The sequence below is a fragment of the Falco cherrug genome, chromosome Z, assembly GCF_023634085.1.
Source record: "Falco cherrug isolate bFalChe1 chromosome Z, bFalChe1.pri, whole genome shotgun sequence".
Taxonomy (NCBI): domain Eukaryota; kingdom Metazoa; phylum Chordata; class Aves; order Falconiformes; family Falconidae; genus Falco; species Falco cherrug.
The window spans coordinates 32995423-33021873 of NC_073720.1; the positions used below are offsets into that span (position 1 = coordinate 32995423).

The window sequence follows — 26451 nt, forward strand, 5'->3', positions numbered from 1 at the left end:
TTTGTTTTTTCTTTCTTTAAAAATTTTGTAACTTTGAAGATATTTAGTGCCCAAATAAATCAGAATACATTAGATATAATAGATACATTAGATCTAATATAGATATATCACAATACATCAGCACTAAATTCTGTTTGATTATCTGTATTTTTTGTGGTTTTGGAAGATAATGCTTTCATCTGCAATTGTAGAATATCTTCCCCTCAGAAAATGAGAAATTTTGGTGTTCCCCATGTTACAGGAAGAAAAAAGGCGGAAGCAACTCAAAGAGAAACATCTATGTACAGAACATTTTTTGGCCCTTAGACATGTGGCTTAATGGCTTAATGGCCTCCCCCCACCCCCCCAACCCCCCCATCAGGCAGACAGGCACAATGACTTCATTTTAAGACCTTCCGTGCTCATAATTTTGAGAACTCATCCCACGTTATTTACCCAAGTACAGATTCAGTGAAGCATTTGATTGTAAAGATCCAAACCAGAATATATAATTAATAAATTTGAAATCTAATATACTATGTCAAATATATCAATTATCATTTCAGGAAAGGCTGGACAGGACAGGACAGATTTGCCAAAAATAGACTCTATTTAGTAAATACTGGTCAAAGAATATTCTGCCACAACTTAAACACAATGAAAACAACATGGATGTGCACAGGAAAACTACGACAGCTTTAAATCAGTATTCTAGATATCTACACAGTTTTACTCCAATAGAAGAAAAAATTGTTTTGGTTTATTCCCTGTAGATCTTTAAAGTTTCATTTAAAAATTTAAAGTTATAGTTAAAAACATTCAATACTTGCAAAAATAACTAACTTTAAAGGCTATTGAAGCATATAGTGTCCATTTTTTACTTTTTTGTTTTATTTTGTTTGTTTACTGAACGTCGCAAGACTTTTGTTTCCTGGGACTCTGATTCTCTGGGTTTGTCTTACAGTATGTACAAAACATATAAAGGTTTCACATCAGTATAGACAATATAAGACACTTTGAAACATGCAAAATGCTATATTGAGATGTTTTTCCCCTGTAATTACATTGACACTTTTGCATGTATTATCAAACTTTTTAGAAGTGGGAATAATATCTATCAAAATTGGTTTTCAAATGATCTAGATACCAGTTTGCCTGTTGAAACACATGATTTACATACAACTCAGTACTCAAACTCTAGCTATCTTCCAATTCAGACAGTAAATAAGATCTAATCTAGGAACAGCTTTGGGATGGATAAAAGTGGAAATAGAGGATACTGAATGTCTTTGGGTGTTGATATATACAAATTATATCATAAGAAAGTGAGCTAATAGTAAGTCAAATTAGTTTACAAATTACCGCAAACTGGTAATTCAGCTGATATCGAGATACAATAACTTATAAGCATCAATTGTCTAACTGGCTGCCCATCAAATTAACAAGATACTAACGCGGTGGTTAGTATTTTATTTATGTGTATGCTTGTAAATATCAAAAGCATGATGCTTTGTAACTGTAAAGAAACACAAAGGAAAATTATTATATGCACTTAACAGAGAGAGAAACTCTTCCAAAGAAATGGAAAAATCACTTGCCAATGTCAATTGACAGTCCAGCCTCTGTTACAGGAATTGAAACCTGAGTCAGGTAAATTGCTATCCTGCAAGTCAACACTGTAGTGTTCAATACTGAACTATTAAAGAAGAAAGGCCTATTCTGATGGCATTTTTTGCAACCTGTATCCTAGGAACAATAATTTTCCTCTTTAGCCTTCTTTCAGAAATAAACAGCAGACCCAAATGCAAAGTTCAGCTTTTGCTTTTACAGACTTTAATAGTTTTTGATTGCTGATGCACATAGTTTGCTCATTATAAATTAAACAAGGGAGACAGATTTCTACCTGAAGAAGCATGTCTGTCAAATGTGTGGTTAGCATGGTGTTTTTCATAAAATTCTGCTATGGATGGCTAACATGCTGATTAATGGATTTTTAAGGACGAGTTTGCAGTTTTGAAGGATAAGTACTCTTTCCAATTTAGCAACAAAAAATTCTGAAGATTTTTTCCTCCTGAAAATATATGCACATTTATTTAGAGTTGGTGTATTAATAAATGACAACTGCTACAGAAAGTAGTCTAGCATTAAATTAAATACATTTCATGACCCGCTCACTCAAAATACATTATCTTTTTATATATTATGCATGCAAATATAATGACACTACATAAATGACAGTCTTAAAGTCCCATGCAAAAAGGAAAGCCTGTTTGTCTGATGAGTTAAAATAACCTTGAATTATTTATAAAAAAATAGTGTTTGATATTATTATAGTATTATGTAATTGGTTCAGAATATAAAGGTCTTTGCTTTAAAGAAAAAGAAAGAACAAAGGCTGCTTGTCTATTCATCAGAAATTATCAACAAAGGATTATTAGGATATTTTAGTGCAAGTTATAGGACCAATAACAGAAATCAAGTCTGGAAGGAACTCTTTAAGACACTCCTTGCCCTAGAACAGTAATAATTTTGTAATCCATGCTTTTGAGATGTTTTTGTTACAGGTCCTAAATAATGGAGTTCCTACTACCTGCCAATATATACTCTATTGAAGTTATATTTATTGTCTAATCAAAATCTCACATATAATTTCATTACTTCTTCTAGCTACCATGGACAGGAAAAATCAGCTTACTCTTTTTGGAGCACTCTACCAGGTTTTTAGTTGGTGTTATGTGTTCCTGTTCAATAAATCTCTTAGACAACAGAACTCCAGTTGTTCCAGTCTGTTCTTGTTGATTCAGTTTTCTGGAGTTCTAAACTGATTCCTTGTGCTTCTCTAGGCTTTCCAAACATCTCATCTTTTCCCTAGGGGTCAATTTCAAGAGATTATGTCAGTACTTTATGTGTCAAGATGGCTATTCCTTCCTACATATTTCTGGAACTTTTAATTCTAAATGCATTTTTTTAAAAAATGTACTTTTGCTAAAGTACATCGTTGTATAGGGTAAGTCCAACATTTGCTATAGTACTTTAACCCTGTGTTGAGCATTAATGAAACTCCACCAAGCATGGGGAAACATGTAAAAACATTTTTTGTTCTTCCTAATTGTTAGTTAATTGTAGGAGATTTTTGGATCTATGGGAATTTCACACTGGATACCATTTGTTATCTGTTTTGAGAGTAAGCCATTAGCAGCTGTTCTTTCAGTAAGATTACCCAAACATTTTTTTCATCTTTGTTATGGAACTTTCACTTAGACCACCATGCTTCCCAGTTTAGCTTAGGAAAATATACAGGATGATGACAAAAGCCTATCACAGTGATGATAGTGATAAACACTATTTTTCTTTCTCTGAAAGTTTTGGTAGCCTGCTCTAGAAGGAAATTAAGTTGGTTTGACATGACATGCTTAGAATAAATTCAAGTTGTCTGGTTTTCTTCCACTTATTTTCCTCCATCTGTGCAAATACAATTTATTTTATTATCTGTCCCAGTGTTTTTCTAAAAACTGTAGTTACTGTGGCATGTCTATAATTTTTCAGCTGCTCTTTCTAAAAGCCTGAAATATATTCATCATTTTCCAGTCTTCTGGAACCTCATCTGTTCTATACCTGTTCTCAAAGATAAGTGCTAATGAATGCTTGAATGTGTCAGATATTTGAAAATGTCTATTTTTTTCCAAGTAGTCTCCAACTGTTCCCTTCCCATTGTACCCTGAGGTCTTATACATGCTTATCTCATGCAGCTGTCCCTGCAGTGGACTTTTAGGAGATCTAAGGTAGTGAATGATTCCACTCTGTCATCATTGTGTGCTAACAGCTTTGCATTTCCTTTGATAATTAAATAATATAGTTACTTCCTCTGCTATTAAAAATGGTTTTACAAATTATTTATTTGCTCTTAAATTATTAATATGAATTTAAGCCTGATTAATCTGGTATCTAGTTTTTATTTATCAAATCCTACAAACGAAGAGCCTGAAAATGTTGAAAACTCTATCAACAGAAAATACTTAAACCATTCTAATAACAAAGCATGACTTATAAAGAGAACATTTAAAGACTAAGGAAACAATGGCAGGTTGAGGGTATTTTTTGAGGTTCAAGGAACTCTGTATCAAGCATTGAAAACAAGCCGACTGAGAGATCACAGTAAAATGGTTGAAAAAATTATTCTCAGTAATTATTCTCAGCCTCACAGCTGGAAAATACTTTCTTCTTGCCCACTGCTCCTAAACCAGAAGCTACCTCTCCTCACTACTGAGAACAATTTAGTACTTTGCCCTATTTTGGAGCAGAAGCCAACAAAGTGTTTGGGAACATCAGAGTAGGAAGCCTACACATGCATCAGCCCTGGTATACCACAGCTAATTTTTAAGCATAACAAAGGATGTTTCATACTTTTCCATAAATGGAGAAATGTCACTGTTTGAAAATATTAGCCAATACAACACACACACACAGAGTGACAAAACCATATCATTTCTTGGATTAGTAGTGGTAGCTGAAATTTCATGCCAGATACACACTTTATTACAATAATCATCAAATAATTTTTGCCCCTGTACTCCCAAATATACAACTTAACATAAGGAAATTCATTTTACTCACATTTGTTAATGCCCCCTTCCAGGATATTTAAGTATTTTAATAATAATGTAAGTTAAAATTTTGTTTCTTTTCATGCTGAGAAAAGCACGCAGTCTTAATATTTTTATTAAATAGATTGCATATTTTGTAAAAACCCAGTCAAAACAGTTATTGTTTTGCATCTTTTCTGAAACTACTACACTGTACTCAGTAGAAAACAAAGTGATCAGATTTCAGTTAAATAATTGTATGTTAAAGAACTATAACAACTTGTTTTTCTAGTATTATAAAGAAGTGATTTTTTTTCTATATAAAACTTTTAAAAACATATTCCAAGCTATATGAGAATTTCATTATTTCCTAGGGTATTAACATCTTTCAATAATGCAATTGCAAGTCAAATTCTAATGATATTTAAAATATCCTAAACAGAATTTAGAATGCATCCTTTTCTATGCATCTGTACATTTGGTGATGCATCTAGACAACTTTATTGAACTAACACACTGATTATTTTAACACAAAATAAAGTCACTTGAGCTTTCTAAGAAGTTTAATAAAAAATAGTGTGTGTAAAGAGGCGGATAAGACAAATGATCAGGTAATGCTCAGCAATGTATCTTCAGTGTGGTGGACAAAGCTAATAAAATAATATGTTAATAAAAATTAATCATGGTATATGTAAGCTTCAAATTAGAATTCAAAGGTACAGGTTGAATGATAGTCTTTAGCACTAATTCAATATAAAAAGGGCAATTTTTCACTTGAATTTACAATAGTTCATACTGAAGCGACACAGGTTTTAACAACATGTAAAGTACAGTAACAGCTCAGTATTTACAGAAGTAGAAACATGAATGGAAAAATCCTATACATGATTTTATATGTATATGTTAATTGATGTGTCAAACATTTCTTATCAAAGGAGGAGCAAGGATTAGCTAGTTTTTGTAAAGTAAGATCTGCTTAGAATCAATGCAGTCATCATTCAGAACTGTCAGGTACACTATCCTTGTAGCTTTGCTAATATTCAGGTTTCTTATTCCTTCTTCTGTAAATTATTAATATTTTTAGTACCTTTATATTACAGGGGAAAAAAATCTTATCAATCTATATTGTTATTACTACACTAGTGAACTAGGCTTTAAAGTCCTACAATATGCATGTAATGATTTTTAAAGGACTGTTTCTCTCACAGACGCTTTAAAATTCATTTGGAAATGCTGGAATCCTTTAATAATAACATATTAGATAATAATATATGAGTAGGGAAATGTCAAATAAAAACATAAGGTAATGTTTTTGATATTAGTAAGTTGAATCTGAGACATGGTCATATCTTTTAATTAAATTACATTGAAAAAGCTGATCCGGACTTAGTTAACTTTCAAGGACCACACAAGAAGTTCCCTTGATTAAGCAGAAGATCAAAGAAAGAACCAAATAATACAGGCTTGTAAATTACTTAAAAGTTGTTTTGATTTAAGAATGTTACCTAATATTCAATTTAATTGTGTTAGAGGGAGCACCCCACTAATCATAAAGCTGGGAGATATAATTAGCATGTCCTCTATAAACTGTATCTATATTTGATTGATTTTATGCGGTTCTGGACACATACTTGCACTACACAGATTTTGGGGGAAAAAAAAGCTACTTTAATTTTAAATTTATGCATAAAAATAAGCTTTTATTTAAAGGAAGAAAGGGAATGAGGAACAGGAAAAACAATCAAAACCAAAAGGCTTTCAAATTCTATATATTTCTCACAGGTATGTCATTAGAAAGAAGGGTTCCATTATCTTTAATTCGGTTTTATCCTCAGGGTTATCCGGTTGTTGACCTTTTTTGTTGTTTTTTGGTTTTGGAGGGGGGGGTTAGACAAAAACAAAGTATCCACTCAACACTAAAATTCATTTAATGAGACAAAATACTTGCACCAGGCATTGACCATTAAGATTTTCTATAGTGAATTTATGTTGAAATTGAAGCACCATATTATTCTGTTTTATTAAGATTCTACTTGGAACATTTTAAGACTTCTGTAAAAAGAAACTTTTTTTTGGGGGGGGAACTACTAGAGATGGAAAAAAAATAGAAAGTTTTGTTCTACAACAGAATGTTAGAAGTAATCCTGTTTTATCCTTTTATATCCTAGCTTGCACCATCTGTAAAAGCATTTGCATGATTATTCCAGGCCAAAGGATACCACATTAATATTCAGCATCCCACTCTGTAAAAAGCTGAGGAACCTTTACAAGTCTCTGTTTTTTCATTCTGTTTTCCAGGTTGAATGTGACTGCATCTCTGTGTCACAGCCTGACTTTACATTCCTAAAAATAAACGACTTGTGATAGGAGCAGGGTCCTTGAACAGTCTGAGAAGTACACACACCAGTCAATTCTCTCAAACCATTTCTTGATAACATTCTAGAAATAAAGCATATATTTTTGTGGTCAAGGCTGCTTCATTTAGTTATGGCATAGAGTTTCTTCATCTATCCCTGCTTTACTGATTTACGTATTTGCTTCAGATTTGGTTCTAACATTGTGCTGTATAGCTCTTCAGTCTGAGTACCTCAGCTGATAAACATTATTCAGACTGAGTGAAGCTATCATAATATATTTCTTGTATTTATTCCCAAGACTTTTGATTATGACCTGCTGCACCATAGAAATCGCAAATCTATCCATGTCTGTCTGTTAGAGCACTGGACGCACTCTAGTCTCATTGCAAAGGATCCCTTCAAGGTCTGGAGACAATTCATCCTTTCTACACACTTGTTTAGGATCTACTGTGTCTCTGTATGCATTTTCTGACTGGCTATGAACCATGCAGAAATAACTTAAAAAATCAAAGTTAATATTTATTAACTGCATGCAGACCTTGTGCATATCAACAGTACATGGAATTCTACCATGTGCTTTGCTTAATACCCAAGAAAATCTTCCTACCTAGCATATAAACCAAGATTCATAATTTCTTTTGTCTTTTTTTTTTTTTAAAGTAGCATTTTAATATAAAGTGTATATAAAATTAAATATAACAACACCAAAAGTCACTGGGAATTTCAGCATGAATGAACGTTAAGAGCATCTTTCTTAGTATCTAGTGGATTATAAGCAAATCTCTCTTGAATGTTTGCTTTCTCCTGAACTCAAGGGCGTTAGGTTTAATTGTTGCTGAAGGAGAAGAAATAAGAGGAGAAGAAAGCTTTGATTTCTACTTGGAATTATTATTATTATTAAATTATTATTATTAAATTATTATTTACCTTTCAGTTTCTCATAGCTGATGGAAATTGAATGGCAGGCGGTAAATTACAGTTTCTTAACTGAGATCACGTCTTTTAATTTCATAAGGATTGATCCATTTCCAAAAGGTAAATTAATAATAATTTATATTGCTATAAATTGTATTCAGTCTTTCAACATAGCACTTCCCGTTTACTTCATTCTGTTTTGTGGAGTAACATCAATCCTCCTAAAACATCTACTGGAGTAGAAATTTCCATCTTGGGAAACTACCGTGTCTTTAATAACTCTTACAAGAAGTAGTACTGTATAATGTTGATTGACATGAAAATTGTGTGTTTGGTTTTTTTTAAAACTAGTTTATTTCCCAGAATCTATTTGACTTTTGCCTTTCCTGTTTCTGTATTGACCACTAAAATATAATTGATCTTCTGCCTCAAAATTCCTGCTGTTTCATGAGCTTTATTACAATTTAACATAATCTATTTCCCACTGATGTTGGAAAACATAATAAGGTCACAGCAGGGAAGCTTTAGCTTCATTAAAGCACATTATTATAAAAAATAAAATGGTCTAGGGTAAATTGGTTTTGTCCTTGTGGTACAGTTTGCATATATCCACATTAATCTGAGCATATAAAGCAGCAATAAATTTGCTAGGCCAATTACATTACAAATGAGTCTCCTTATCTTTCATTTTGCCATGGTAACCTCTAGTGGCAGATGGAGATGTCAATGCTTCATGCTCCAGATTATATCTACCTTTGTTGGGTAAAAAGATACTAAACCTCCCTGCAAGAACCGAAAGCCAAATCAGTAAAACTTTCATTTCTGTCTCTAAATTGATTTGAAGACTTTGCCTGTGTCCAGCAAATGTACATGTCAGAATTATTTAAAAGAAATTAGTAAGCAAATAAATTAATTTAAATGTTGACCCTCTCAGACTTTCATTTATCATGGAAACCCATAACAGAGGGACTGTACACAAAGGTTTAAGACAGAGAATCAGTGATTTTTCTATTAATCTAGTTTAACTAATACTAAAAGTTGACATAATGAATTACAAGTTGCAGGCAGGAAAGCTTATCAATTCATTAAAACTTTCAGGGTTCTCTCCTCTCTCTCTCTCTCTGCCTTCAGCTGCCGGCAAAGGATAAGCTTTTGCAGTTCAATTTTTCAGTTTATTTTTGACTGCTTTTAATTAAATTTGATGGCCTGCTTCTGCACAAGTGAAGTTATTGGAGTTCCACAGCACTTTGCTGTTGTAATGATGGCTCCCTTGATGTCTGTTCATTATTAACTGCTTTTCAAAAGTGCTTCTTTCAACTCTCATTTTATAAATATTTAAATAACTGTGAATTTCTATAACATAAATATCTGGGCGCTAGCGATAGGAATTCTATTGCCCATTTAAGAAGTTTTACATAGTAATATGATTTTTAAATAAAGTTATACATTATAATGTTAATTGGGAAAGTGTTGTCCCTAAATCATGTTACTTGTAAGTGTCAGCACAAATTGTAGTCATATTTCAAAGCAGCAGGAATCGATGAATTAGTCAGTAGTTTGTGAACTATTGCTTATGTGGCTCTATTTTACACACATCTTAATTATTCAGAGCAACAGGCAAATAAGTAAATAATACAAAAGAAAACAGAGCACTTCTGATCTTTGCACTACGAGTGATATCATTTGGATTAACCTCAATGCCTTCTGAAACACATTTCCATTTTTAATAAAAAGTTAACAGGAAAAGAAAAAGTAGACCAAAAGAAAGGAGTTGGTTCGTTTGGGGGTTTTTTTGGTTGGTTGGTTGGGGTTTTTTTGTTTTTGTTTTGTTTAGTTTTGTTTGTTTGTTAGTGTTGGGTTTTTTTTAATTACTAGCACTTTGACTAATGTGAGACAATCAACTGCTTACAGTTAAGTCTGGTGAAAAAATTAAGAGCCCTAAAATCTTCCAACAGGACTTAGTTCTTAAAACAAAAGACTTCTCTTTGCTGTTTCATGGGTCAGTTACTTGCCCCATCTCCCACGGGCAGGGGGCCTTAAAGGAATATAATATTCTTCTAAACATTAAAGAAGAGAATTTGCACACCCTTTCTCATGTTGACAAGTGCTTTGTTCTGCAACGAGTCACACTGGCTTCAGTGAAAATTCTCTGAGAGGAGGGATGCATTCAGTATGAATAACAGAGGCAAAATGTGGTACAGTACTACTCAGCAGTGAACCAATATTTCCTTTTGAATACAGAAAAACAGGAGAATAAGAGGCAGTTTGCTATGTAGTTCTGGAAGCTTAGAATCATTTTAGGACATTCCATTCTAGAAAAAAAAAAATAAATAAATTGTAAAGTGTCTACATCTTTGGCAAAAGATGCACCTATTGCATTGCATAGGACTACTAGTTGAGAAATCTAGAAAGGCAAGTAGAACCTCTTTTTTTTTTTTTTTTTTTTCTTCCATATAAGCTGCTCTCTGCTCATATTTATACTATCTCAAATTTTAAGGATTATTTGCTGCTGCAAGTTCCTCATGTAACTTTATTACTCATTTAAAAGAACATTTTCTTTCTGACACCTTTAAAAAAATAAAACAGTACTCATACCTGAAAAGTAGAAATTCTTATTAGCTAGACCTATGGTTTACATGATCAAAGTATGTGTGTATACTCCTGTTTTATACAATCATTCTGATGGAGCCTTTCTATATAAATACACTTTAAAATAATTTAAAATTCTCAAAAAAAGTAAATTTAAAGTGCACCTAATTCCTCTAGAGACATTCAGAAATCAAACAACCAAAGTTTCATTAAGATTAATTTCGGTTGTTGCTTGAACTAAGTCTACACTGGACATGCTCACATGACAACTGAAAATAAAAGGCATAGAAGTTCTCCTACATGTCAGCTGAGAAAGGCACCGCAAGTACAGCAATGAAGCTACTCTTACATGAATGTAACACAGCCAGCTAATTCATATTAGATTTAGTAGTGACAGCTACGGTAAATGTGGTCTTAAAGACCTTTGTCCAGGTTAATCTACACACACCTCCAATATCCTTTACTTTCTACATATTCAAGGCTATGGAAGAAGTTTCAAATAAGTCAATTGTCCTCTGTTCTTTCACCTTTTCTAAATCTTGATATTCCTTGATATATTGCAGACGTGAAAGATGTGACACCCTTAATTTACTCACTTTTCATAGTTTCATATTTTCAATAATGTTAATATAGCCCCTTTGACTTGTCTGCAGGTGTTATCCCATCTGTCACACACAAATTCTTCAGAAGTGTCATACTACTGCAGGAAATCTGTCCATCATGATCCCGCTGCCCACTACCACTGAAAGAATGCCAGTTTTCTGTCCCCACTGATTCTTTTACCTTCTACAAGGACTACCTTAAACACATCAAAGAAAATATAAACTGGGGAATTTCCTGTACATTAGTTACAGCTGGCTAGGACCATTTTCTTCTAAGTTCAACCAAGTTTTATAGGAAGAATAATTTTTTCTAGCCATTCCCTAATAAAAAGACAACTTTAGGTTTAAAGTAACAATTGCAAAGTTTCCAAAGAATTGGCAAATCTTCTTAAGGATTTCATTATTTAATGTGAACAGTTGCTATCTTTCCAGCTAATAGTGCACAACCTTTCTGGTCATCCAGGACAGGGACATACACTACCACCTCTTTTTTTACAGTTTGATTAGACCTAATTAGCGCATAGAATCTAAGCTGAACATCCATGCATGGTGGTTCCAGGCCATGTGTCTTTTGCAGCCCTGAGGAGCAGAAGACAGCAGCTGTAGTGAACAGAAAACTATAGTTTCAGTCTGAAGAGTTGGACAGTGGAACTAAAATCTATGTGTGAAGATGTAATCTAGGAACCTATTATCCAGTCATCACCCCTCAGTCTCCTCTTTGCTGGACAACGTGAGTCCTCACATTTGGAATTTATAGTAAATACTTGTATATCTGTCTAAGAACTGTACTGTGGTCCACCACAAACTAAACACTCTGTTTGCATAAGACCTTTCAGTGATGAGTGAATAGGACAATACTGAGCTGATCCGTCCTGAAAGGACTGAGTTTCATGGGGAAGCCTGAAACCAATCAGGTCTGGACCAAGTTTCATACAAACTTCAGAAAGGACCTCCAAAGGCAGATGAAACAAAACAGGTGCATTAGCTGCCCTCTTGGAATATTGCTGAGCTTTTCACAACCTCACTAAATGTGTATAGATTAGAGAGGGATCAGCTGTTATATTCACTGCTATAATGCTTTGAAGCAGTGAGTGTTTAAACATGATTTTTGCTGTAGTAAGCAATGATGTGTTTGCGTGCACGTAGGCTGCTTGCTAATCTGACTGACATTATTTGAATGCTAATGCTTTATTAGGGAACAGAAAGTCAGATTTAAATTGCCTTAAAAAAAGAAATGCAGAGTCAAACTACAGTGGTTTGGGAGTTTTGTAGACAGATCTGAAATAAAACATAGGGAGAGGGTTTTTTATACAATGTTTGCTTGCATGTTTGATTTGTAATGTTATCAATGAACACAGAAGTTCTTTCCTGTGAATTACTGCAAACATTCCCCAGCAAAGGAAGCCAACTAAACTTTTCTTCAGTAAGAATTCAATCAGCAGGTATACATCTATGGATAATAATATGTATTTTTATATGAAAATAAGAATACCACAAAGGGAAGAAGAAACCTAGCAGCTTTAAGAGTGTTGATTTTAGATTTCATTATTTATATATTTTAATGTTGGGGTCAAAAGGAGCTGTAGAAAGATGAGGTGCAGAGACAAGAATGTTTCCTCCCATTTTTTGTTCCAAAAAAAATTCCAAACTATTTTGGTGCAAGTGACATACGATCTATTCCAGCATATTTAGATTAAAACAACATAATCTTTGTGACTGCTGTTTCATTCAGTGTAAATAAATTAGCAAATGTTTCTAATTAAACATTTGTTTCTGAATTTGGATATTTGAACATTACAGAAAATTTACAGGAGGTTTATACACAAAATATAAAATCTAATCACAGCTTAAGAGAGTTCTTCAGAGTTAAAGGGAAACCTTACTCCCTCCCCCAGTAACTGTGGATAAATTGACAAATTAATACTTTTTAAAAATTATTTAGTTAATTTTGCTATTTGTACCAATCCTGACATTTTTAACTCTCACACATAAGCAATTAACAGAAGTAATAAGCTAATTTCATGAATAGCTAACATTTTATTACAGAATTTTGTTACTAGTTCCTCCTTTACATTATCTATGATCCAGATAGAGAACACTGGCAGCATAGACAAGACCATTGCTCTCCCAGGTTCAATACTACGCTGTACCAGACTTTAGCAACTAAGACAAGTAGTTAACAGATCAAGCACTGCTCATGGCAGTGCAGTAAATAAGAGTTTCACTATTGCTAGTAGCAGACCACGGGCTTTGTGCTCATTTTGCAAGCTTTCAGAACCGAAGTTTGTCAGTCTTAACTCTGTCTAAAGCTGCCCTGACCTGCCTGAAGCTGTATTTTAACTTGTTTAGATGTGATTTTTTTCTCATGACCACCTTGCTATGCCTGACCTGCTGTACTTTCATATTTTGGTTTGAGGTATTTTGTTTTGTTTTTTGTTTTTGTAGGGTATAATCATAATTTTTAATAGATGACAATAACAAGTAGGTATTCTGTATAGAAAATGTCAATAGCTTTAAAGTAATTGTTTGGTCAGAAGGGCTTTCTAGTGCAAAGCAGGGGCCTTGGAAATGGAGTACATGGTGGTGTGTGGGGGAGCACAGGCAGTAAATGACAAGAAAAGAAGTTCAGTCTGGTACTTGAGACCCTAAAGTTATGAAGAACTCACCAATGTTCAATTAAAGTGCAGATATGTATCAATCATGAGTTGCAAAAAGCCTAAAAAACCATACAGATAGCACACTCTGTACAATGGACTAGCAGGCCAATGAAGAAATAGAAAAATGTAAAGAGTTTTAGGAAATGCAAAAATGATGCCAAGTAAATCCTAGATTGAGTAGGAAGAAATGTACTACGTGAACATCATACTCATTCCACCAAAGAAGTCGGGATGTTGACTGCTTACCATAGCTTACCCTAAACTCCAGACCAAAACCACCAATCTTGGAACTTATGGGAACAGTGACAAACAGATAGATACTACGAGTGTGTGCATAGCACTTTTAACTGAATTATTATTATAAAGACCTCTTCTCTGTTACTTTTTTTTATTTACTCTTCAGAACAGAACAGAACAGAATAGAATAGAATAGAACAGAATAGAATAGAATAGAATAGAATAGAATAGAATAGAATAGAATAGAATAGAATAGAATAGAATAGAATAGAATAGAATAGAATAGAATAGAATAGAATAGAATAGAATAGAATAGAATAGAATAGAATAGAATAGAATAGAATAGAATAGAATAGAATAGAATAGAATAGAATAGAATAGAATAGAATAGAATAGAAACACTATTTCAGCTGGAAGGGACCTAAACCAATCACCTAGTCCAACTGCTTGACCAATTCAGGGCTGACCAAAAGTTAAAGCATGTTTTCAAGGGCATTGCCCAAATGCCTTTTAAACACTGGCAGCCTTGGGACATCAAGATACAGGAGTTCATGAATAATAAAAAACCTAAGACTACAAGCATGAGAAGTGTGCTTTAATGCTTCTGGTGCCTTCCACATATTTTCATTAAGATGTTCTCTGCAGATTTATTTTTTTTTTATGTTTGTGTATAACTCCTGTACTTTGTGGCTTTAGCACTGCTGTCACTTTAGCTCCAAGGACATGAAGGATAACTTGTGGGACTCCCTCAAAGATCATCTTTGGACAACCAAGGCTTCTAACTCTGCCCTTCATCCACAGTTCTCTCCCACGTCTTCTTCCATTAGAAATGCAACAGGAAGGAAGGTCCATTTAATTAACACTCAAATAATTTTCCTTACTTTTTTTAACCTATTGGTCTTCTACATCAAATCAATTACTATTTATCTATATTTTCTTGATCACTGAACATATACATATATTTTTATATTTTATGTTTATGCTTTATAATAATTTGTCTTTAAGGGAGTGTTTTCAGTTGTCTACAAAGGAAGAGGAATCAGAATGAGATGTCATTAGCTTTGCAAAATAACATTATGAAGAGATGAAGTTACGTACTAATTTAAAGACGTTGTTTAAATGAGAAATTTAATTCCACAATATGAGAAACTAAAGTGCTCTACAGTGCCTTAGAAACTATTTTTAATCCATGTTTCTTATTAGAAATCAGTAGGCTTTGTAAATTTAGTCTGAAATGAACCTCCGAATATGTAGGACTTCACTTACTTGGAGTTGAGGCTGATAAGCTCTTCCACAGCTGGCGCCAACATTCCGTCACTCAAATTCTTAACTAGATTGTAAAGGGCCAGGAATGCAGTTGCTTTTTGCTCCCACCTGGAAGAAAATATTGTGTCAGTTACTTTTTTTCACAGTCTTCCAAGCGCAATAAGACATTGATTACATTTTCTTTGCCTGTCACATTAGGGGTTCATCAGAACACCCATAAAACGGATGGAAACAGAAACTATTACACTCTTTGAATACCTCCTTGAATGTGTGATACAACATGTGTATAAATAAATGCTCTAAATAATATTTCATTTTGCTATAAAAAGTTTTTTAAAAAATTACTGTTATATGAATTTGTAACTGTTAAATCTACATAAAATATTCATATAAGGTATGCATTTTTTAATGCTGGTACTGAAGAAAGTAAAATCAGGACATGTAACGGTAGAAAATAGAAGTCTTTCAGATCAAAGGAATTTAATTTAGGTATCCAAATAATGAAGATCCATGTTTATTTTGATCTTAGGGTACTATTTTTTCTAATTTTCATCACCTTATTATGGTCTTCAAAATTATGACAAACTATTTTTAAAACAGAACATTAATGAAAAAGCCTCTCAATTTTAAATTGCTCTCTGTCACCTTTGAAAGGTCATGGAGATAAAAAGAAGTTCCAACTGACTAAAACCTGATAAATATTATATCCAGCTACCAAAATAGGTGAAAAGGAAGATTCAGAAAAGCATAGTCCAAACAGTTTCACTTTAGTTCCCAGTAAAAATCATAGAAGAGGTCCTCATGAAAGCTATCTGCAGGTACAAGAAGGCCATGTGGCAGTGGGCGTGGGTGCAGAAGCACGTACAGCAGCATGTTGATCACCCAGGAAAAAGCAGTGTCCTCTGCTCCCCCTGAGCTTCTAGCACCTGGTAGAACTCATGCAGCCACACAGACTGAGCTCCTGTCCAAGCACACAACCATCCAGATTTCCAGCTGTTGTATGTGTGAAGGGTTATTCCTGGAGTCAGAGACCAAGCAAGCCTATGTGGAGGTGTGACCAGACTGCTCTGCTTGGTGGACAAGCTGCAGGAGGAGGTGGGAAGACTGAGGAATGTTTGGGCGTCTGAGAAGGAGATTGATCAATGGAGCTGCACTCTGCCATCCCTGATGCACTGCAAGCCAACACAGCATGGCCACTAAGAAGGGAGGTCCAAGATCTGTTTTGTGCCAGGAAGAAGGCAGGGTTAAAAGGGGTAAGGAGGAGTGGAAGAACGTTACCACATGAAGTCATAAAAGAAACATTTCCTTGTCCTCCATAACTTTACAGAATAGGTATAAGACCCTGAGTATGGTGGATGAAGTGTATAATGAGATAGAGGAGGAACCTATGCAAGCAGACGTTTCAGAATGACCAACCCCTCACAACAAAATCTCATTAAAACCAGAGCCAAGAAGAAATAACAGTGAGTTATGGTCATTGGTGATTCCCTCCTGTGTGGAACAGAAGCACCTGTTTGCAGACCAGATCCTCTTTTCAGGGTAGTCTGCTGCCTCCATGAGGCATGATTAAGGGAGGTCACCGCAAGACTGAAAATCTCAGTGCAACCGCCAGACGACTATCCATTCCTGCTCTTTCACATGGGTACTAATGTTGCCACAGCAAAAAGCCTGCGACTGATTAAAAGATACTTTATTATTTTGATGGTAAAATATCATAACGGTAAAATTCCAGACAGTTCTGGCCTTGAATTCCATGAGGCAGAGAAGTACAGGAGACATATGACAATTAACTAAATACTGAATTATCAACAGAGGCTAAGGAGTAGAAATCTCGTCTCTTCTATTGCTCCTAACTTGAAATTGGAAAACTTGTGCAGCAGTAACACCATGAGATCTTTCTCCCACACTTAGACAGCTGGAACCATCTGGGTAAGTGTTTTCCATTCCAGTAAAGCAAGTAACCAATGTCTTAGAATTTCTTTTTCTTCTTAAATACTTATATTTGCTTTTAATTTACTTCATATTTGCATATACCCTTTCATGGCTCTCTCTTCCTCCTTTTTCCTGGAACTCTGTTTCCCTTTCCCTTAGACTCCAACTCTAAGCATTTCAGCCTCAGGAAACCTATGAGCACTTTCACCACCTTCCAGCCAATAAGCCTAGCAATATCTTTTTTTTTTTTCTTTTTTCTGACATGGATGCAATTGGCCCAAAGTTATTTGTGCCCATATTTTGCAGTTGTTATCAGCTGGGAACAGAAGAAAACATCACTTTGGCTCCTGAATGAAAGCAACAGATAAACATGAAGCTTTGAGCTGAGCTGTCTGCAACGTCCGTTAGACAGTACAGGAGCACTGTACATTATTGTTTCTCGCCTCTATTATGTATACTGTAATTCTGTGCCAGGAGGGCTACAATATTTATATTTTCTTGGAAAATGGGCCAATATATAGTTGACAATGTTAAGAAGGTTTAAGCTTCAGCACTGACATTTACATATATGCTTTTGGACACAATGTGTTCCAAAGTATTAAATTCAGACTTAAGATGCTGCTGAACAAACATAAGCTAGACACTAACAGAAGGCTTGTGAGAAGAAGTAGTGTCTCTTATTATATCTAGAACTGGAAAAAAATTACAAGATACTGCCATAAAAGTCCTTGTTCAGGTCAAAAGAATATCAGGAGAAGAATTCAGGTGTGCTAGATGTCATATGGGACACTGATATAATAGCTTGTGCGAAAATTACTTACTAAAATCACAAGACATAATACGAAATCCTGCCTCAGCCATCACAGAAACAATACACCAGTGATCGTTCCTAAGAAATGTTGACACCATACTCACGATTCCTGAAGGTGGGAAAAATTACTTCCCAAATTCTTCTTAGTAGTATCAATTAAATTAAAAGTAAAATTATTTGTAAAAATGACATGGTATTCTTTTAGCTTCTATAAATAGTGGCAATAACACAGCGTTCAGGAAGCCCTAGCTGATTTCATTCAACAGAAAGGATGTGTATATGTGATGTTGATGACTTACCTTTAAAAAAATGAAAACCCTTTTCTATTTCTCTTTATTAACACATTTGGGATATGACCCTACATGATACAGTTTGTTCATTTGAAAAACTCACCCACATTTACAATTACTTAAGTCATTTCAATGTTAATACTTCATTTATTCTGCATCTTTTATCTGTGTTTATGATCTCCAGGTATGTTTATGTGGAGACAGTTCATGTTTCTATTCTATTTTATTATGCAAAGGTAAACAATATCAGATTAATAGAACAAATAACATCAAATTAGTAAAACAATTAGTATAAACACACATCATATCTTTAGTTACTATCCCTGAAAATGACACATTAAAAATATTTTTTTCTTCCCCAGTGATGGAATATTTCTTACTTTTTATGTTTTTGCTTTAGTTTAAAAGCATGAAAACATTTGCCATTAGGTCATTTCCTACAGACACAGTAATACATATTAAAAACAAAACAAAGACAAAGAGGGAAGAAGAAAAAGAAAAAACATGCTCTTAAATGAAGCCTTTTTAGTTCTTAAAGCTTTGTGTAGGTTAAGTTTATGAGGTTTTATCAACAGTGTTGTAACTACACCATAAGCATGGCACTGAACAACTAGAGAAGAAAGAAAAATATTAAAATACCCTTAATTTCTGTCAGCACTTGATCACCATGATCCTGTTTCTAAGTGTACAACATGTATTTTTAACAGTCAATACTAAAATTTAAAAAAAAAAAAAACAAACCACCAAACAAAACCAAATAAAGTGAAACTCACAGACATAAACTTCACTTATTATCTTTATATATAACATGAATTCCAGATTTTTTATTGACAACATCAGCATAAGATATTTGCATTACAGAGCATAGTAATACATGAAAGGTTTTTCTATTACTATTACCTCTTTATATTGTCTGTCACTGTCCCTTTATAAAAAATTGTATTTATCAGCAGAAAGTCATATACCCTGTTCTCTACTCTGTGGAAAGAATCATAAAGAATCTCTTTTACTGTAGCACATCTTCAAGACAGCATGAGATTATTGATCTCCTGCTGCCCCCAAAGATGTAAACTCTGTATCCTACTGACCTCTCAAAAAAAAAAAAAAAATCTCCAAGCTTTCTTGACTTAAGGAGAAGGTTCTCATCAGCTGCAATAGCTTTTAGATAGGATCACAAGTTCTCAATCCACAAGAGATGCCATACTTGAGACTGAGAGAAACTTGACAAAAACATGAGATTTTAGCCGGGACAATGGAAAGAAAGCAAATCTCTCACACATCCTCACTAACTGCAAGATCTTAATAAATATGTTGATCCTGTTGCCAGAACTTACAGTGACTGAGATTCTCACATTCTACTTTGTGCCAAAGAGATGAATTTCTTACGTAAAAATAAAAGAAAGGCATCTTCTAAGATGCACTTTGAGAAATTGTAAGAGCTGATTTCTGAGCACAGATTCTTACTTCTCTGCCTGTTCCCAAATTTCAATAGTTTATTTACTGCTTGAAATCAAAATTAACTAGGATTTTATAGAGAAAGATGTTGATCATGTTTTTCAACACTTTTGTCATAATAATGCAAAAATAGTCATAATTATAAACTTTTTTCTGCCTGCTCTATTTTTTAAGCTCCTGTTTTCATAATCCATTTAATGTTTAAGAAAGGGCAAAATATACTGATAGCAGCTGTTAAAGAAGCGAGAAAAATGTGACAGAAACAGCCCTACAGACCTGGAAGTCAGTGCAGAAGGAGGAGGAGGAGGTGCTCCAGGCAGTGGAGCCTCTGTTCCTCTGCAGCCCATGGAAAAGACCATGGCGAAGCAGGTTGTACCCCTGCAGCCCACGGAGGACCACACTGGAGTAGATATCCATGCTGTAGGCCATGAAGGACTCCACACCACAGCAGGAAAACATGACCTAAAGGTAGCTGGACACTGTGGAAAGACCACACAGGAGCCTGCAGAGAGAAGCCCATGCAGGAGCAGGTTTTCTGGCAGGACCTGCAGCACATGAGGGACTCATGCTATAGCGGTCTGTTCCTGAAGGACTATACTCCACAGAAAGACACATGTTGGAGCAGTTCTGGAAGGACTGCAGCCATCAAAAGGACCCACACTGGAGTAATAAATGAAGGGCTGTATACATGGGGAGGATCCCATGCTGGAGCAGGGGGAAAGGATTGGAAGGAAGGCAAGGCAGATATGAAGTATTATGAACAGACCATAGCCCCCATTTCCCATTCCCTTGCATTGCTCAGGGTGGAAGGTGATAGAAGAGTCAGAAGTGAAGTTCGGGCAGAAGGTAGGCATGGGGGAAAAATATTTTTAGGTTTTTTTTAATTTCTTACTATCCTATTCTATTTTTATTTGACAATAAATTAAATACATTTTCTCCAAGTTGGTTCTGTTTTGCCTGTTGACAATAATTGGTCAGTGATCTCTTTATCTCAGCTAATGAGGTTTTCCATCTAATTTTTTTTCTCCTCCTGTGTTTAGGAGGGAGAGTGAGAGAGTGACTTGGTGAACATCTGAAAGTCAGCTAAAGTTAACTCATCACAGAAACATCTCATTTTTAGGAAACGAAAACATGACAGTTACTTTTTTCCTTATGAAAAAAAATGTAAATGGGGGATGTTATGAAAAGTGAAATACTTAAATTTCTTTGAAGTTCATCATATTCTTATTTAACTAGAGCTATAAACTAAATAATTTATTCAACCTCATATTTACAGTGATCTTTAAGAAGGTACATATTTTCCACAGTTTGTATTATCCTATGGCTAATCAATAGTCAGGACTTTGATGGGTTCTTTCTTTTACCTTATTTTAACTAGGTGCTTTTATGGCTCTCCCCATAAACAGTGTAGGGATATTAGCAGTTGACAAGCTCTTCTATCTGATTTCCTCCCCCTGTCCTGTTAAGAAGTGGGGATAAGAAGGCAGCTGGGTGGGGATCTGGCAGCTCTCCAAGGTCAACCACTACAGCTGCCAGCCTTTTGATCTGAGAACTGCAAAGTTTCGTAACTTATCTTTCTTTGAGGCCATAAGTGTAATGATTGTATATATTTCTCCTTGGGTAGATCACGGCATCAAGAGAGGACCACATGTGCTCCTCTACTCCAGATTTTTAACAGTGGTGGAATTTTAATATCTGAATTATATTCAGATAATCCAAACAAAATTGAGCTCAGTTTTGAAACTTTTTGTCAATAACTGATTTATTCTGACCATAACATTTAGAAGGTGAAAAATATTTTTTACATTATGACACTTCAGGAGCTTCATCTGCTCATTTTGCTCTAAAGAAAACTAAGAAGCTGGCAAAAAAATCTTTGACAATTCCCATCAGACTGATCAGGGAAAACTTCCTGCTTGAATAAAAATCTGAAGATCAGCATGACCTTGAATATGTCAGCAGATACACTGAAGAAATATTTTCTAAGTGTCTCTTTATCTATCTTTCCTCCAGTCTATAGCTGCAGCCAGCCTCTGATTCTTTGGAGGAAGAGGAGAAAAAAATATATCTAACCAATTGCTCATCAAGACAATGTACTCCTTCACTTTGCTGATGACTGCCTAAAGCTCTGAAGCATGAAATTTGATTTTGTTACTAGTTTAATGTAAAGATGCAAGTATGAAGAACATTAAAATGTCAATGCATTAAATTTTGTTTTCCCCAGTAACCTTGAAAGATGGTGATGAAAATGGGGAATCAGAGATTAAAAGATTTCAAGGTCCAAATGAACCAAAGCAGTCCTATATCCATTAAAACCACACACAGGCATTATAAGGTTTTCTGGAGTGAAATGTACCTTTGAAATAGTTTTGTTATCAAATGATTGCACTATCTGACAATATTTAAATACCTCACAACTAGAATATTTATTTCTAATTCTCATGCTATACTTGTCTAAAATTTGGTTCTCAATAACTGGATTAATGTTGCCATTTTGTCTTCAAAGTTTAACAGCTGTCCTCTCTTTTCTATTACAGTTGTGCGCATATACATATATATTCATGTAGAAGTCATCCTTCAATCTTATCTCTGATTAAGCTAGACAACTTAATCTTCAGAGGTCTTGCATTTTAAGGCTGGCTTGGTTTTATTTTCAGAACGAAAGGACTGTCTTCCATTCCTGGCAAACAGTTCCATCTTTAAACCTCATGGCTGAATGAATAATCATCATTCATGTATGCTGCAGTTGAGTACTTCCATGTCCTCATGTATGTGAAGCAAAGGAGGTATGAGGACATGGCTCTTTTGAGAGGAAGGAATTCAAATTAAGGAGTAATCAGATTTAACAAAAAAGGCTATATATTACCACATGGCAATACTGTTGTTTAGAAGGTTTGGCTTAAGAAAGCAACCAGACATTGACAGAGAAGGATGCAGTAATAGTAAGCCAAGTAAGAGGATTATGCCTTAGTAAATATCCCTGTTGGCTCCTCGTGACATCTTATTTTCTGCTTATCAATGACTCTGTTTGGTCTCAAAAAGCAGTCAGTTGATGCACATAACCAAATACTCAAACAGACAATATTATCTCAAATTTGGTTAGATAAATTTAAGCTGGATGCTTTAGATAACCAAAATTTGTGATATTTTATCACCTAAATGAAGACATAGCACATGATATACAGCAAAATTTTGGAAATTCAAGTTATGATAATGATATAAATCATCAGACCTTGACGTAATGAAACTCAGAGGATGCAGCTCCAATATGTTTGGCAGTCATCACTTGGCCTCTAGACATTATTTGTTAAAGCAAGATAAAATCAACCTGTGTCAAGGCAAGTCTAGCCAGGTCCCGACACTGTATGGTCAGGCTGATGTAAAAATTTCTCTCAACCAACAACAGCAAAAATGGTATTTACTAGGCTTTGGGATCTGAAGAAAAAGGGTTTAGGCTTTAGAAGTTCTAAACTCTTAATTTATACATTTTGGTTTATTTGGCTTCGAACAAATAATGTATTTGGATTTTCTTGGTTTTCATATGCATAGTGATTAAATTTTTATGAGAAATTCTTCTATCATGCTTCTGAAAATATAAGCTGAGATAATCCTAATGACTAATTTTAGTGAATGTCAGGGTAAGGACTTGAGTTTATTGTGCAAGGGCAACACTCATTAAAAAATTTCTCCATACGTCTGAATTCACTGTCCATCATCCACTCACTATTCATGTTTGCCGATTCAGTACAGTCTGTTTACTGTTTTCTTCAGTTCATAAAGTGCTTTCCTAAAATGTGCTAGTGAAATCTGGCCAGATGTATCAGGTGTGCTCTAACTTCCCATTTGTTTGGACGAATATTGTGATAGGCTTGATCAGAAGAAAAGGAAGATATATTATCACCAAAGGATGTAATTACTGATGCATTCTAATTTGATTTCATACGTTCTTAACTGTGCATAAATAGTCCCTGGTTAAAGAATGGTTGTGCTATTAAAACAATTCTTCAAATCCCCACATCAATGGTGGCATAAATAATTTTTTCAAAAAATATATAGATGGATCTCATTTGTAAGCTTCATACATCACTGTTTGGGTTTTGGTTGGCTTGTTTGTCTTGTTCTTTTTTGTTTTGGTTTTTTTCCTGCTCCAGCAACAGTATATAAAGCCAAATGAAAGATCTGCATTTTAAGATTTTAAGTCTGTCTTCCTTATCTTTCCCTCTGAAGCAGACCTATTTTATCAATAGATATGGCTGGAAAAATTCTTATTTATTCAATAGCCTTATGCATAACAGTCTCTGGCTGATTTCTAGCACTCTGTGGTATCAGATACCCTACACTCTTTGTTTCTGTTTATGAATCCAGGAAGCTAAAGTAAATATTGGCAATACATACAAAGACTGTCAAAAACTACAGTACTTCACATCAGGAATCAGCATAGCCGATGTCTGTTTTCAAGAACCGGGGAATGCTGTGATGTGGAGTAACACCTGTTCAAATATATTTTATTTATATATTTTTATTTATATATTCCCTCTCATCAGGGAACTGAAAAACGGATTTACTTTGCATGTAGTCCTTGATAATTGTGCTAATATGCAAAGTTTTACCTCAAATATAAAAGTTATGCTGGAAAGGACTAGAAAAGATAATTTCCTCCTAAATCAAAAAGTTATCTTACATTACTACATGACCAGCAGATTTACTCCAGTGCCACTTTTTTCCTTGTCAATGATAAATTTTTGATGAAGTTGTTTCAGTCCTCCTGGGGCTGTGTTTGACCCTGGGTACACTCACCAGCATCAGTCCTGACACACACCTGCAGGCTCATGTTGCAGCCTGGACTCAGCCTGGACTTATCCTCACAGGAGTGCCTAATGCCCTGCTCTGGGGCTACCCCTGACTGTCCCCACTGCCTGACATGCTCCCTGGCTGGGGGCAGCAAATGGGGTCTCACTGAGGTCCTGCCCTACCCACCCCTAAGGAGTCCCCACCATACCTGGCCCCAAGGGAGCCCCTACACTACATGACACCCTGAAATATGTAATGGAAAGTAAGTTAGGTCACAGGAACATGAAGCAGGCCAAATTCAACATCTTTATTAATTATCTGGATGATAGTCTTGTTTAGCCTAGCAGAGGGAAGTCTCAGGGCAGATCCCATCAATGCATATAAAAATCTGAAAAGAAGGTGCAAAGAAGGTGGAATCAGACTTTTTTCAGTTGTACCTATTTGACAAGACCAGAGGCAACAGGAACAAATGTAAAAACACAGGAGGGTCCTCCTGAACATAAGAAACCTCTTTTCTGTGGGGATGACCGAGCACTGGAAAAGATTGCCTGGGGAGGTTCTGGAATCTCCATCCCTGGACATTTTGAAAAGGCCCATAAAGACATGGGCCTTGTCAATCTGCCCTAGTTGACCCTGCCTGAGCAGAGGTTTTGGACTAGATGACCCCCAGAGGTCCCTTCTAACTTCAGCCTGTCCTTATGGTTGCCTGCTGAATCCTGACTATGCAGTAACAGTTCTGGATGTCATATCTCCCATTCATTGCCTTGCTTTCTTCTGTTCTAAAGAAAGAGCTAGTTTTCAACCTTACGGTTCTCCTAATATGGTAGGTCTAATGGACTGTTCTCAAAATCTTCTTTGTGGCTTCAATTGGGAATAAGCTGATAAAAAAGTAGCTGAAGCCATTTATGTAGCAAGAGCAGAATTTGCTATGATGCAGACTGAATACTCAGTACACTAGATGACTAGCTATACACACCACTATGTTTCATACTGTTTTCAGGTACTGCTCCCTGTTCAGGAGTATACAACAAAATGTCTTGAGGTATTTTCTTTGTTTCATTTGAAAGATGGGAGATTAGCTTCTTACAAGATATGGAGTCCAGATAATCTGCTTTGTTGTTTTTGTGATACTGACATTCTTAGTAAAGGTTTACTAAGCCAAGAAATGTAAAGAAAAATTTTACTTTTTTTTTTTCTTTCTTTTTTTTAAAAAAAAAAATAAAAGAGGAGGGAACAAAAAGGAGATAAAAACCTATTGTCAGCCATAATACATTTCAGTCAACAGATAATATAGTATTAGATTTTATAGGCTTTATAAATTGTGGGCATTCGGCTATCCAGATTCTGTACCAAACCTAGTTTTATCAAATGTAATTCTTCAGGAGTATTTTCAGTGCATAATCCAATTACTAGCGTTATCATGGCTATGTTATCACAGATATTTGCATTTGAACTTGCAGCAAAAATAACAAAAGAAGTCAAATAACTCCACTAGATGAAGAAACCATAACCGAAACAGTTTAAAGATTTGCAGTATTTATCTTCAGTCATTTTGCCTATGCTAATTAAGTTAATGAAAAAGCTGAATGTTGATTCAATGAATCCAAGTACTTCTCACTTGTAATAATACATTCTCAGTAATCTAGGTAGTAGATATATAAATTTATATTTTTTTTATTCCATTTCCTTAAAGTAGAAGATTGGTGTGAATCCATATGAAGTTGTAATGTGTTTGAAGGCCATGCTTATGTATTACTGATTCTTTCTACTTACATAATCATAAATCCAAAAGTAAGTGAAGTGCTATGACTAGACTTAGATTTTCCACAGAGAAGCCTAGACTATGGTACAGCAAATCAGACCTTAGAAAGCACACTTGCCCTAGGCTTTTCCATTGTATAAAGCCTATGTCTTAAACAATGCAAAACTCAGACTTATGCACTGAACATTATGTTCATGAACTGTTCCACTTCTGAACACACTAAGC

The 26451-nt window shown here is 34.8% G+C and overlaps 1 long non-coding RNA gene across 1 annotated transcript in view; it reads right to left on the reverse strand.

Annotated features, from left to right (window-relative positions):
• Positions 1-15185: 15185 nt before the first annotated feature.
• Positions 15186-26451, reverse strand: part of LOC129734764 (uncharacterized) — a 329354-nt gene continuing 318088 nt past the window's right edge. The window contains exon 3 of the long non-coding RNA XR_008730369.1: positions 15186-15293. This is a non-coding gene — a long non-coding RNA (uncharacterized LOC129734764). The remainder of the gene's footprint in view (positions 15294-26451) is intronic.